Genomic DNA, 13946 nt, shown 5'->3' with positions numbered 1-13946 from the left:
GCCACAACATGTTCAGGGATTAATCCCTACATCTGTTGCGGCTGTCGAACAGCCACAAGGTACGCAGCTGCGAGGACTCAAGCATATTTCTCGACACTCGGTTAGAACTCGAATATGGTCGGATAACAACCTTATCCCAGCACGTACGCTCATCACTGCACCATGAGCTCATGGATCAGGTTACTATTGCGTTACTGCCTGCATTACGTCCCGAGTTGACGTCACCGTTCTGTACTCTTCGTAGCTGAAATTTAGAATTAATTGTAAGAGTGACTTTGCGAGAGTAACAGGATCAGAGTGAAAGCCGTGAGTTTAGGCCTCAGAGATAACTGAAGGCAATGCTGATGTCATCCAAAGCTAAAATCCTAAATCAATGAAGGTATTTTATAGTCGGGAAACCAAAGCTAATCTGCTGCCGTTATGTTGCTGAGGGGATTAATCCGGCGTCTGTGGACAGCCTTGGATACACAAATTAATTTGTTGTTGCTGTGTTGTGTCCTGACAGATAATGAGGCTGATGCTTGCCCAAAGGACGGCAAATGAATGTTTTATGCCCCCAAGGAAACTTAATTTGGCACTGCTTCCTGTCCCTGAGGTTCGTAATGTTGTTGCACTGAGGAGGAATTAGGAGTTACAGCTGACATAGTGATCAGACTTCAGCATTGTGTGGAGGTATAAAGCCAAGTGACGATAGTAGCAGGTCTGTAACATTTGTCCTCCATATAACACTCTTTGCTAATCTTTCTGCTATGGAATTCCCTTATTGGAAGCACATATAGAGTAGATTATAATTGACAAAATCTGGTGGAAAAAAGAACCTTTGTAAGGTTCTTCAGGTAGGTTGATGTCCACTGCTAGTGATCATACATATTCTCTACCCTCGGGCAATGATTGGGAGGATGCGGCTGGGCGATACTTGCCCTGTATGGTCCCTATAATAACATCTTGCAGACTTCCCTGACTCCCATGTAGTGTTCTGTGTGATCTTGGGTTTGGATACCTTGGCGAGACTTTGGGTACACTTTGTTCTGTACCTAGTAGAAAGCAGGAAAGCATCTGGTCTCTGGGGCATTCACAGTGTGTAGTGTATGTTGGCCGAATATATCGGACAGATCAGTAGGCATACGCCACCCATAGGCTCTTATGCTAAAGATTTTGTCTGGTGAAAATAAATTACCACCTACTCATGGGATTGGTGAAACTTGTCGTTCAGTGGAGGTCTGACTGGTGAGACCTTCACTGATCGGCAGAATGGGGGCCTTCCATCCCTTTTAGAATGGAGTTCCAGTGCACACTTGTGACTTGTGCTCCATTCAGTCCCTATGGGGCTGCCAAGTGTCACACGCGGCTTTTTCCCGCAGCCCAATAATATAATGAATGGGGCTGCGGTCGGACATTTGACCTGTTGCACCGTTTTGTAGCGGGATATAAATACAGTGGGGCAAAAAAGTATTTAGTCAGTCAGCAATAGTGCAAGTTCCACCACTTAAAAAGATGAGAGGCATCTGTAATTTACATCATAGGTAGACCTAAACTATGGGAGACAAACTGAGAAAAAAAAATCCAGAAAATCACATTGTCTGTTTTTTTAACATTTTATTTGCATATTATGGTGGAAAATAAGTATTTGGTCAGAAACAAAATTTCATCTCAATACTTTGTAATATATCCTTTGTTGGCAATGACAGAGGTCAAACGTTTTCTGTAAGTCTTCACAAGGTTGCCACACACTGTTGTTGGTATGTTGGCCCATTCCTCCATGCAGATCTCCTCTAGAGCAGTGATGTTTTTGGCTTTTCGCTTGGCAACACGGACTTTCAACTCCCTCCAAAGGTTTTCTATAGGGTTGAGATCTGGAGACTGGCTAGGCCACTCCAGGACCTTGAAATGCTTCTTACGAAGCCACTCCTTCGTTGCCCTGGCGGTGTGCTTTGGATCATTGTCATGTTGAAAGACCCAGCCACGTTTCATCTTCAATGCCCTTGCTGATGGAAGGAGGTTTGCACTCAAAATCTCACGATGCATGGCCCCATTCATTCTTTCATGTACCCGGATCAGTCGTCCTGGCCCCTTTGCAGAAAAACAGCCCCAAAGCATGATGTTTCCACCACCATGCTTTACAGTAGGTATGGTGTTTGATGGATGCAACTCAGTATTCTTTTTCCTCCAAACATGACAAGTTGTGTTTCTACCAAACAGTTCCAGTTTGGTTTCATCAGACCATAGGACATTCTCCCAAAACTCCTCTGGATCATCCAAATGCTCTCTAGCAAACTTCAGATGGGCCCGGACATGTACTGTCTTAAGCAGTGGGACACGTCTGGCACTGCAGGATCTGAGTCCATGGTGGCGTAGTGTGTTACTTATGGTAGGCCTTGTTACATTGGTCCCAGCTCTCTGCAGTTCATTCACTAGGTCCCCCCGCGTGGTTCTGGGATTTTTGCTCACCGTTCTTGTGATCATTCTGACCCCACGGGGTGGGATTTTGCGTGGAGCCCCAGATCGAGGGAGATTATCAGTGGTCTTGTATGTCTTCCATTTTCTAATTATTGCTCCCACTGTTGATTTCTTGTTTTCACCGGACAACTCATTTAATAAAGTTGTATTAATTTACTGTATTCCTCTTGTAGTGCAGCGGGGTTTGTTCAGTGTGACCACCAGTGACCACAGGAAAAGTTCACAGCAAACGTGTTTTAATGTCCACACTTACACCGTGTACAGCACACGGTATCCTTCGGATCACAGCCGGGAAACAAAACGGTCCATTGACGTCCGGTTGCCGAGGGTGAAGGCACCACCGTATCACGCTGCAAGGTGTCAGGAGTTCGCTCTGCTTGCTCTGTGTTAACTCACACAGGTTGAGCTTCTGCAGAGCCAACTGCTCCGCAAGTTGCAAATGAACTGACACACCCAAACCCTTCCTGCTGTGATTTTTTTAAAATTGGAATCTGTGGCCATGGGCCACTTTCAAGACACGGCCTGGAGGAAATGGACCGCCCCGCTACCTTCCTGTAGTCCGTTTAAAAAATAAAAGCCCATAACGGGTTTTCCTGAACAATGCCTTGGCCAAATAGCTTGACCAGGTCCATGCTTACTTTTGCTTTGTGACTCACAGGCGTCTTGCTGTGACCACTTGGCACTTCAGCGGGTCTAATAGGGCTCCCTCCACATCCTGGGGGATACAGATCGACCCTCTCATATGATCCTCCTCCCTGCCTCACACCCTCTATTAAATACTTCTGCTGACTGCAATAAAGATGGTGCATAGTTGTAACCATTGATGGATGGGTTCCTATGGGTATATTTAATGTAGACATAGGAAGCTTTTCTGGCACACGGAAGACTTTATGCCAAACATACATGTGATCAGGGTCTACTGTATATTGAAATATTGCAATAAGGCTATAAAAATTGATCCAGTATATCTGTATGTTTTCACTTGTACCCCCTGTTTCCCATATCCCCTACCATTTCTGTGGGGCATAAAAAGTAATAACCATGGCACAAGATATATAAATCTTTGTAGAGGTTAGGCAGCTGTATTTATGGTGCTGAAGAATACTTGTTGTATAGAGAATGTGGAAAAACCTATCTTGGGTCAATTATTATATACATCACCGGAAAACATGACTAAAGTACTTGCCTATAGGGCTTGTGCACATGACCATGTTTTTTGTCCAAGTGCAATCTGATAAAACATCGGATCGCACACAGACATTGTATTTCTGTAGGGCCATGCACGTGTCCAGTATTTACCTCAGACCGAGCCGTGGCATGCCATGCAAGTCCATGAATACGTGAAAAACATCGGACTCCACTCTGATGACATCTGATCCGATTTTTACCGATGACATAATAAACAAGATGTTGAAATGTTTTTTTCCTCAACCGAGAAAATCTGATCACTCTACGATCATACTGTGATCAGCGTGTGATTAGCATAATTGACCCGACTCTATCTGATGAGAGAGAATATGCTGCTGTGACCCCAGCCTTGTTGTGGAGTCTTGGGATTAGCGGTTTTGACTTTATATCGGCAGCACCTAGTTCCCAGCCGCATGGAAAGTGTGAGTGCAGACTTAGGTTTCCATGTTTTATCTTCTCTGTGATGTGTAATGTTGTATGATTTGTACCACAAGCTTTCTTGCGAACTAGCAGTAAAGGGCGACAGGCTCAGTATTGCGGTGTGTTCAGTCCCCGCTTTATTCCTTATGGAGTATAGATAATATTTAGACTTTTTTTTTTTACAATGAGCATTGCTTGTTTTCCAATGCCAGTCGTCACAAGGAGAAGCAGACCTGTGTGGGAAGCCATGCTTGCCCACACATCTCTCTCCATAGAACAGGAATGAGTAGGATAAATGGTTATTGGATGTAGATGAGATGTAACGATGTACCTTCACAATAAGGCCGTATTACACTCGTATCGCATAAACTGGCCGTCGATTCTCCTTACCTGACCTGAGCTGTATAGAAATATATGCTGTGACACTCCGGTCAGGAGAGCCGCCAGCCAGTCCGAGGATTGCATTTCAGTCCTCACGTGAGTAATACGGCCGTCTGACTGGAGACTTAAGATGAGGAACGTCGATGTGCCTAATGTTTAGTTTATAGAAAATACATTCACAGTTCTGAATATCCAGTTTTTGGACACCATAATTTATACTCACAGATTAGGTGATCTTATCTCGGAGTTAAAGGGAACCTGTCACCCCCAAAATCGAGGGTGAGCTAAGCCCACCGGCATCAGGGGTTATCTACAGCATTCTTTAATGCTGTAGATAAGCCCCCGATGTGTCCTAAAAGATGAGAAAAAGAGGTTAGATTATACTCACGCGGGCGGTCCGATCCGGTGGGTGTCACGGTCTGGTCCGGGGCCTCCCATCTTCATAGGATGACGTCCCCTTCTGGTTTCACGCTGTGGCTCCTGCGCAGGCGTACTTTGCCCTGTTGAGGGCAGAGCAAAGTACTGCAGTGCGCAGGCGCCGGGAAGGGTCAGAGGGACCCAGCGCTTGTGCACTGCAGTACTTTGCTCTGCCCTCAACAGGGTAGAAAAAGTATGCCTGCGCCGGAGACGCAGCATGAAGACCAGAAGAGGACGTCATCTGATGAAGATGGGAGGCGCCGGACCAGACTGCGACACCCATCGGACCGGACTGGGTCCGCCCCTGGGTGAGTATAATCTAACCTCTTTTTCTCATCTTTTAGGTTACATCGGGGGCTTATCTACAGCATTACAGAATGCTGTAGATAAGCCCCTGAAGCTGGTGGCCTTAGCTCACCCTCGATTTTGGGGGTGACAGGTTCCCTTTAAACATAAATCAATAAAGTTTGTCTTTCTTTCCACTTTTCAATTACTCTGGATATATACCGTCAGTTGGTAATTAGGTTATTTTCTTTGAGAGATGTTAGCATTATCCTGCTTTATTATGGCAGTCATTTTTGCAAATGTGACGAAAGAAAAATCTACCATATTGGATCTATCAAAAACTTTGGCTACTAGAAAGCCTATTGCTAAAGTATATACTGGACAACAGATGTTGTGTGTTTTTTTTTTTTTTTTTGTTTTTTTTTTTAACTTTAAGGGTATGTGCACACGTCAGGATTTCTTGCAGAAATTTTCCTGACAAAAACCGGACATTTCTGCCAAAAATCTGCATGCGTTTTTTGACGCGTTTTTGTGTGTTTTTTTTGTGCGTTTTTTCCCAAATGCATAGAATTGCGGGAAAAAGGCAGAAAATCCGCAAAAATAATGAACATGCTCATTTTTTTACTGCGATGTGTTTTTTTCGCAGAAAGAAACGCATCCATGTGCACAAAACATGCAGAATGCATTCTAAATGATATAATGCATGCGTTTTTAATGAGTTTTTATAGTGTTTTTAGCACGCAAAACGCGAAAAAACCTGAACATGTGCACATAGCCTAATAGGAGTTAGACTGGAAGCTCTGCCAGAGGAAGTTGTAGATATAGTGAATCGGTTAGCAGGTCTTTGCTACCTTATCTGAGAACTGCCTGATATAGGGAAAGACTCTGAATCCAACAATGTATCACTTATTACTGGGTTCCGTCGTTGTAACATAATCAGTTTTTAGATTTGGCATTGAAGCAGAGCTGAGAGCTGACCCCGCCCACACCCCCAGCTGACCCCGCCCACACCCCCAGCTGACCCCGCCCACACCCCCAGCTGACCCCGCCCACACCCCCAGCTGACCCCGCCCACACCCCCAGCTGACCCCGCCCACACCCCCAGCTGACCCCGCCCACACCCCCAGCTGACCCCGCCCACACCCCCAGCTGACCCCGCCCACACCCCCAGCTGACCCCGCCCACACCCCCAGCTGACCCCGCCCACACCCCCAGCTGACCCCGCCCACACCCCAGCTGACCCCGCCCACGCCCCAGCTGACCCCGCCCACGCCCCAGCTGACCCCACCCACGCCCCAGCTGACCCCACCCACACCCCAGCTGACCCCACCCACACCCCAGCTGACCCCACCCACACCCCAGCTGACCCCACCCACACCCCAGCTGACCCCACCCACACCCCAGCTGACCCCACCCACACCAGTCTCTGTACAATATCCATAGACAGTGAGGTGCTTATCACAGGAGGCAGGAGCTGCTGTGTCCCAACAATAAGCTCCTGGTAAAAAAAAAACAATCATTACAAGCAAACAAAAACACAGAGCTTGATGAGAGAGGCATCCCTGAAATCTGTGTGTGAACACCCACAGTATGCTTTCTTCAGATTACATGGCAAAAACCTACTGACAGATTTCCTTTTTAAAGGGGTTGTCTCAGACTTTTACACTTTTACATTGACGGCCTTTCCTTAGGTCATCTATATATGATCGGTGGGGGTTGTGACGCCTGACAACCCTGCCAATCAGCTGTTCCCTTTGTGGCCGGATATGTGCAGAGCTACACAGAGCACCGTCAACCATATAGTGCACTTAGCCTAGTATTGCATTCACTATACAGTTAACGTAGCAGTGCTGTGCAGCTTTGCAACTGAGCACAACTGACAACAGGGATGCCGGGTATCGCACCCCCACATATCAGATATTAACCCCTTCACGAGCTATGACATACATATATATGTCATAGGTCGTGTCCCTGCACTCCATGCAGGCTCTAACTGAGAGCCTGCATGTTGTCCGGCACATGACAGCTAATTTGATCAGCTGACGTGCCCCTAAAAGCCGCTGGTGGAATCATAATCCACTCGTGGCTGTTAACACGTTAAATGCTGCTGTCCATCTCAGACAGCCGTATTTAGCATGGCGGCGCCGTGTGTCATTAATCCCGCCCATCGACGCCCGTGTCAAATGATTGCGGGTCGCCGATGGGTTGTCATAACATCCCGGGGGCTACAGGAGACTCCTCTGGTTGTCATTGCTGATTTGCCATGAGTGCCGCCCCGTGAAGCCCTGCTATGTGTCGCCCAGGCAATCAAATAATCACAGCTTCTAGTCTTCCATGGAGACTATTGAAGCCAGTAAAAAGTAGAAAAAAAATGTTTTTAAAAATATTCCAAAGATTAAAAAAATATAAGGTCAAATCACCCCCTTTCACCCCATTCAAAATAAAACAAGAAAAACCATAATGTAGGAGAACGTAGTCAAATTCTGCGCTGCTGAATCATGTAGTCTAAAGGTATTATTAAAAGTGGTCTTTATTCAACGCGTTTCTGAGTTTCAAAGAACTCCATCAGGAAATACCACATAAGAATCATGATGGAGTTCTTTGAAACTCAGAAACGCGTTGAATAAAGACCACTTTTAATAATACCTTTGGACTACATGATTCAGCAGCGCAGAATTTGACCACGTTCTCCTACATTAACAGTGCAACGAGAAAAAAAAATCAAAACTCCAGAATTATTTTTTTTTTTGGCATTGCAATAAAATGTACTAACAGGTGATTAAAACATTTTGGCGCGCAAAAAGTAAGCCCTCACCCAGCCCCAGATTCCCAAAAATTGAGACGCTACAGGTCTCGAAAGATAGTGCCAATGTTTTTTTTTTTTTTTGCAAATTTGGGATTTTTTATTCACCACTTAAATATATGATAACCTATACATATTTGGTATCTGTGAACTCTTTATGGCCTGGAGAATCATAATGGCAGGTCAGTTTTAGCATTTAGTGAACATGGTAAAAGAAAAATGGTGGAATTGCACTTTTTTGCTATTTTTGCTTTTTTGCTATGCGGTGAGCATTTTTTTTCCCGTTTTCCAGGACAAAATATGGTAAAACCAGTGGAGTAGTTCAAAAGTACATATCATCCTGCAAAAAACAAGCCCTCACATGGCCATATTGACCGAAAAATATAGGGAACAAAAAACGAAAACGCTAACATGGAAAACCCCAAGGTTGTGAAGGGGTTGTTGACCTATCCTAAGGATATGCCGTCAATGTGAAAGTACTGTAAACTCCCTAAATTTATGAAAAAAAAAAGTGTAATAGGGGCTGGGATGTCTATAAGTATCAGTATTATCTGTTGTATATCTTAGAATAGTGGAAATTAGTTGTTACCCAAAAATTAGCAGAACAATATATGCCGCTGTATTATATATAGATATATTTTTTTTTTGTAGTGTTTCATGTTAATTGGGTTATGCTGGCTCTACACATCTGTAGCTCTCGTTTCTTTATTTGTTGTGTTTGGCTATCTGTCTTGCTTGTATAGATTCTTGCTTGTATAGAATTGAATCCTTAATCCAGGGATTAATCGTTGCAGAATAATTTGATGAATTGGAGGATTTGTCTTTCTTGAACCTTTTTATGTTAATGATCTAATTCCTGATTGAAAACACCCTGTGGCATAGACCTGCTGGTTGTCATGATGAGTACACGAGTGTTTCTCAAACTTTTATAAAGTGTAACCTTTCAGAATAACTAATCTTTGAGGCTTTTTGTTTTTTATACCTTTTTAGGCCCTTTAATTGCCTGCATATCAGTGGGGTCCCTGGTCCTGATTCCCCCATCAGTCACTTAGAAGTGCGCTGCTCTGCTTGCGGGAGTACATGGCTCCAACCGGAGTGTGCACAGAGAGGAGGACAGAGTCGGTAGAGAGTCTTTAGCTTTTAGCAGATTCCACACTCCTCTCCGATCATTCGTTCAGTCGGGAGCTGTACACCTTGCCTACTGAGCTGTGAACTTCTCAGAGGTCTTCTGATCAATTGGTGGGAATCTCAGGACCAGAAACCCTGCTGAGCTGCAGGCAACTAAAGGGTAAATGATTATTCTTTAAGAGACTCCCATCATACCAAGATTATTTTATCTCATACTCCGCCATGCTGGGTATTACTCTTGTGAATGCGTTTTCTAATAGTGAGGACTTGTGACTAAGGGTGGACCAAGTTAAGGATGGCCCAGGTTCAGATCAGGCATTAGTCTTTTATCTGTGGTCCTGGGTTGGCTCCTTAGAGTAGATACTAGACCTCAGTACACTTATACTGATCAATGGAAACGTATCAACATGGTTTTAAGTAAATGGTTGTATTTCGGTTTTTAATTTTTGGAGGGGAGGGTGTTGGGTGGTTATGCACACCCCAGGTAGAGTAACACCCAACACAAGTCTGGAATACCTACATTTCCAAAGAATAACCTGAAAACAGGCAAATCTGACCTGTAAATAGCATTATCATATGATTATTTTTTTGACTTGTACAATTATTTCATATGTATTTGGTTGGTCCTTAATTTAGATCTCCCCTTATTTTTACAGATACTTAAGAAGTTCAAAAAGCCTGCCCCTACATCAAGAGGACCAGCCCTAACCAAATACTTCTCAAGGGAACAGAGGGTTTAATGGAACCCATGAAGTATATTACACAGCAGCAGTTCCTGAGTCTCTGGGAGAGAACACTATTTCTATTAGATTATTTCTAGGTTGTTTTTTTTAGGGTACACTTTTTATGTTTGAATATCTTTTTAAAGCATTAGGTTTTTTTGTTTTTTTATAGATTTTAATTTTTTTTTCCAATCTCTAGCCAAGATCTGTGTGGGTTTTTCTTGTGTTTCTCTGTTTTGTCGTTGCGTTTGTTTGTACCCTTCTACCAGTCTTAATGGACCGTTTTGTTAATATTCTATTTATGAGGTAGAAGACATGGGTCTGGTTTTTAGATGTTAATGTATGTTGTGGGTATATAGCTAGACCTTCTTGTAGGCTTTGCGTGAGCTTGTGTAATTTATAATGACTAAATGGATATTATTTGTAACACTAACAAATCAAAACTTATGGGTTTTTTATGTAGAAAAATGTGTTTCTCCATGTTCTTGTGTTTTACCAGCACACTTTCTACGTCGGTGTTTGTGTACAATGACATTTAGGCTACAATATATTACAACATAGGGGTTTCTGGTGTGATCTACACAACGTGTTGACCCATGTTTTGTTCTACTTTCTTATTCTAGTGATCAAGTATCAAATAATTGAGCCCGTAGGGATCTTCTCTTTTGGCTATGCATAGACAATCACTGCTTTCTGATATTTTATTAATGATATAGCAACTGTGTTCTGAGGTTGGTTCTCAGACTTGTAGTATTTTTCTACTGATCTCTTCCTCTGTTCAAGCTGGACAGTACTCAGGGGTAAAGGACACATAGATGGTGTGAGTAGCACGTTCTGATATTGAGCCAATGTTGACGGTACAGAGTAGACCTTCAAAGTGGACGATGCCTCCTCGTACATTTTGGCAACTGTGAAAAGTGTTCTGGATTCAAGGCCTTGTATTAAGACTCTGGATGTCTGGACATTGGCTTGATAGGTGTCCCACAACATAAGCTGTAGATTTACGTACTCTAAAGATGTGTCCTGTAGAGGTGGCTCCGTCATGGTCCTCCAGGAGTAGGATCACGTGAAGATTTTCGAAGATTAAATGTGGTATTTGTAGAAACTAAAACTTGAACTAAATTTGGTGTCACAGGAAGCACAATAGCTAAATTTCTTGTGGGGCACTTTTTAAAGGATGATGGTTTCCGCTCGCCGCTCATTGTAAACTCACTTTTGAAGTAACTCCCAAGCTTTGGTTTAAGGATGTCCCATTATGTTGATTGTTTAGAAACTTAACGACTCCTCTAAGAAAAATAAATATCAAGAAGAATTAATTTTTTGTTTTTGGAAATCATGATCATACTTGGGCTTGACTTCTGAAATGCCACATGCTTCATATCACAACTCCCAGATGGGCTTGTAGGCTCCATTTTCCTGCCAACAATAACGACTGTGCCCACTGTATATAAGAATCCGATACACTTTTGTCTTGGATTTAACGGGTTATTTGCCACTATCCATATATTTACCTGAAACCCAACGCCATTATGTACACTGTAGCCCTACCTACTATAGATTAATAATCCTTGAAACATGGCCATTGGTTGTACTTGCAGAGAGGGAATAACTATTTTCATACATTTATAACTCCAGAATTGGGAGGATGAGCAATAATCTTCCAAAGATGTGATATTTTTTTCTTCTTCTTATATTGTGTAGTAGAACGCTCAACTTTATTTTGTGATTTACGAACGTGTTTATAACAGAGCCATATTTTATGAGAGGGATCAAAGATACCCATTTGCGGTTGCTTATTTTTATGTCTTTATTGAAAAAAAAAAAATTAAAATGGAGGTTTACATTCTTGCCTAATGCATTATATAGCTAATCCTTTTCCAGATGAATGATTGCGTGACATAAGTTGTCGTGTTTGTGTGTGACAATAAACATAGGTTGCTGCTCATGTTAGGAACGCATTATGCTGTGAGATGATTTTACTTGGAGCTTGTTTATCCCTTTTACTGAATTTTTAAAAGCTTGGTGTTTTATGAAAGTGTGCCAACCTTGATGAGGTTTATAGGATTTTCAAGATAATGTACAGTAATTCTCTCTCGTATTTTTGTCTGAAATAAAATACAGAAGAGTAAGCCATCTCTGTGTCTTTATTGGATTTTGATATAGTTTTCTTTTATTTCAATGTTTAAAGGTTGTTTGTTTTTTTTTTACACTGTTTTGAGTTGATCCGAACGCTGGATCCTGAGAACTTGTTCTGAAATGGTCCATCTGAATTCGTCTGGTGGCAACACACAATTTTCCTAAAGGATTGCCTGATGCAGCAGAGATCAGTGCTCAGCTTTTTCTGGCAGTTCCATTAAGAACGAATGGAGAAGTCTGGAGCAAACCATGTATTTCAGAGCCTTGGTCTCCAGATCAATTGGGGGTCCAAGAGGTTGGATCCCACTACCAATCTTCAGAATAGATGATAACATTCATTGTTGGAAATAAACTGTTGCAGCTGCTTGTGGTCTGTACAGCACATTGCGCATGAAGGGAAGAAAAAGGTATATTGAAGTAAAAGAATATACACCATCACAATCCTGGCACAGCAAAATAATTACATTTTATTAAAGTCCCCAATAATAAACACAGGAAAAAGCCTAATAATAAACATTTAAAATGGCCTGAAAGCTGGAAAAATCCTACATAACAGCTAAAAGTAAGAAACTTTCTTGTCTAAAAATAGTCATCTAGTAACATCGATGAATAAATGAGCATCTGTATTTTTCGGACTATAAGATGCACCGGACTATAAGACGCACCCATGTTTTAGAGGTGGAAAATAGGGGCAAAAAATATTTGAAGCAAAAAAAATGTGGTAAAATATTTAATAACATAAATAACATACTATTATATGTGGTATTATTATATATAATAGTATGTTATTACGTTGGAAGCTATGGGTAGAAGATGGTGCTGCGGGACCAGTGTGGTGTCTGTAAAGTACTATATGAAAACGCTGGAGGGTGAGTATAAGAATGGGGGCACAGGGCTTATAGTTAAAGCACAAGTCCGGCACTGAAAAATAACACTGGAGTGCTGCTTTAAGATCCCATGGGAGAACTAGAACTCCCAGCATTTTCTGCAGATCCTATGGCATGCTGGGAGTTATACGGTATCAAAAATTATTAAATATTTTATACATATATAGTACAAAAAAATATCTCAAAGAAAGGAAAAATGACCCTAGTAAAACACGTGGGTCCAGGGCATCAATGCATGTACATAGTGAATATCATCATGGTAATAAAAAAGGCATTTTAAATCCTAAAGGTATTAGCCATAATAATTACAGAAAAAATCTTTAAAGCCAATGCACATCCATAATTATGCTGACCCAAATGCACATATTACCTCAAGAAATGAAAGTCAGATTTGTCAGACTCCTATCATGGAAAAAAGTCCCTGGGGCTGCCATAGTGACATTGCATACGAAACTGAGGGGCTGTGCCTTTAATGCTTACCCATGATATGAGTAGAAAAATACCCAGGAGCCAAGCACACCCCCTCTGATGCACGGGGTCTGCAGGACCTGTGATGACGACATGAAGAGGGAGGGCTCTGTGCTGTCATGTGATGCTCCAGCTCGCCCTCTTCATGACCTCACACAGGTCCTATGTGGGAGCACTCAGCATCAATAGCAATCCGGCTGTGCTGTCAGGTATTTATTATTATTTATTTATATAGCACTATTAATTCCATGGTGCTGTACATGAGAAAGGGGTTACATACAGAGTTATAGATATCGTTTACAGCAGAGTTGTCAAACTGCATTCCTCGAGGGCCACAAACAGGTCATGTTTTCAGGATTTCCTTGTATTGCACAGGTGATAATTTAATCACCTGCACAGAATGATTCCAGCACCTTGTGCAATACAAGGAAATCCTGAAAACATGACCTGTTTGCGGCCCTTCGAGTAATGCAGTTTGACACCTCTGGTTTACAGTAAACAAATTTACAGTGACAGACTGGTACAGAGGGGAGAGGACCCTGTCCTTGCGGACTTACATTTTATGGGATAGTGGGGAAGAGGCAGAAGGTAGGGGCGAGGCAGTGGCTCTGGCGATGGCGAGGCGGCAGAATGGTTACCCATCTGAAGAGATGG

At 42.6% G+C, this 13946-nt stretch overlaps 1 protein-coding gene across 5 annotated transcripts in view; it reads left to right on the top strand.

Moving 5' to 3' along the window:
* Window positions 1-13946, top strand: part of ASPH (aspartate beta-hydroxylase) — a 223983-nt gene that overhangs the window by 115930 nt on the left and 94107 nt on the right. The gene's annotated exons all lie outside the window — the stretch shown is intronic.

The sequence above is a fragment of the Ranitomeya imitator genome, chromosome 6, assembly GCF_032444005.1.
Source record: "Ranitomeya imitator isolate aRanImi1 chromosome 6, aRanImi1.pri, whole genome shotgun sequence".
In the NCBI taxonomy this organism is placed as follows: domain Eukaryota; kingdom Metazoa; phylum Chordata; class Amphibia; order Anura; family Dendrobatidae; genus Ranitomeya; species Ranitomeya imitator.
This window is presented reverse-complemented; position numbering and strand designations above follow the sequence as displayed.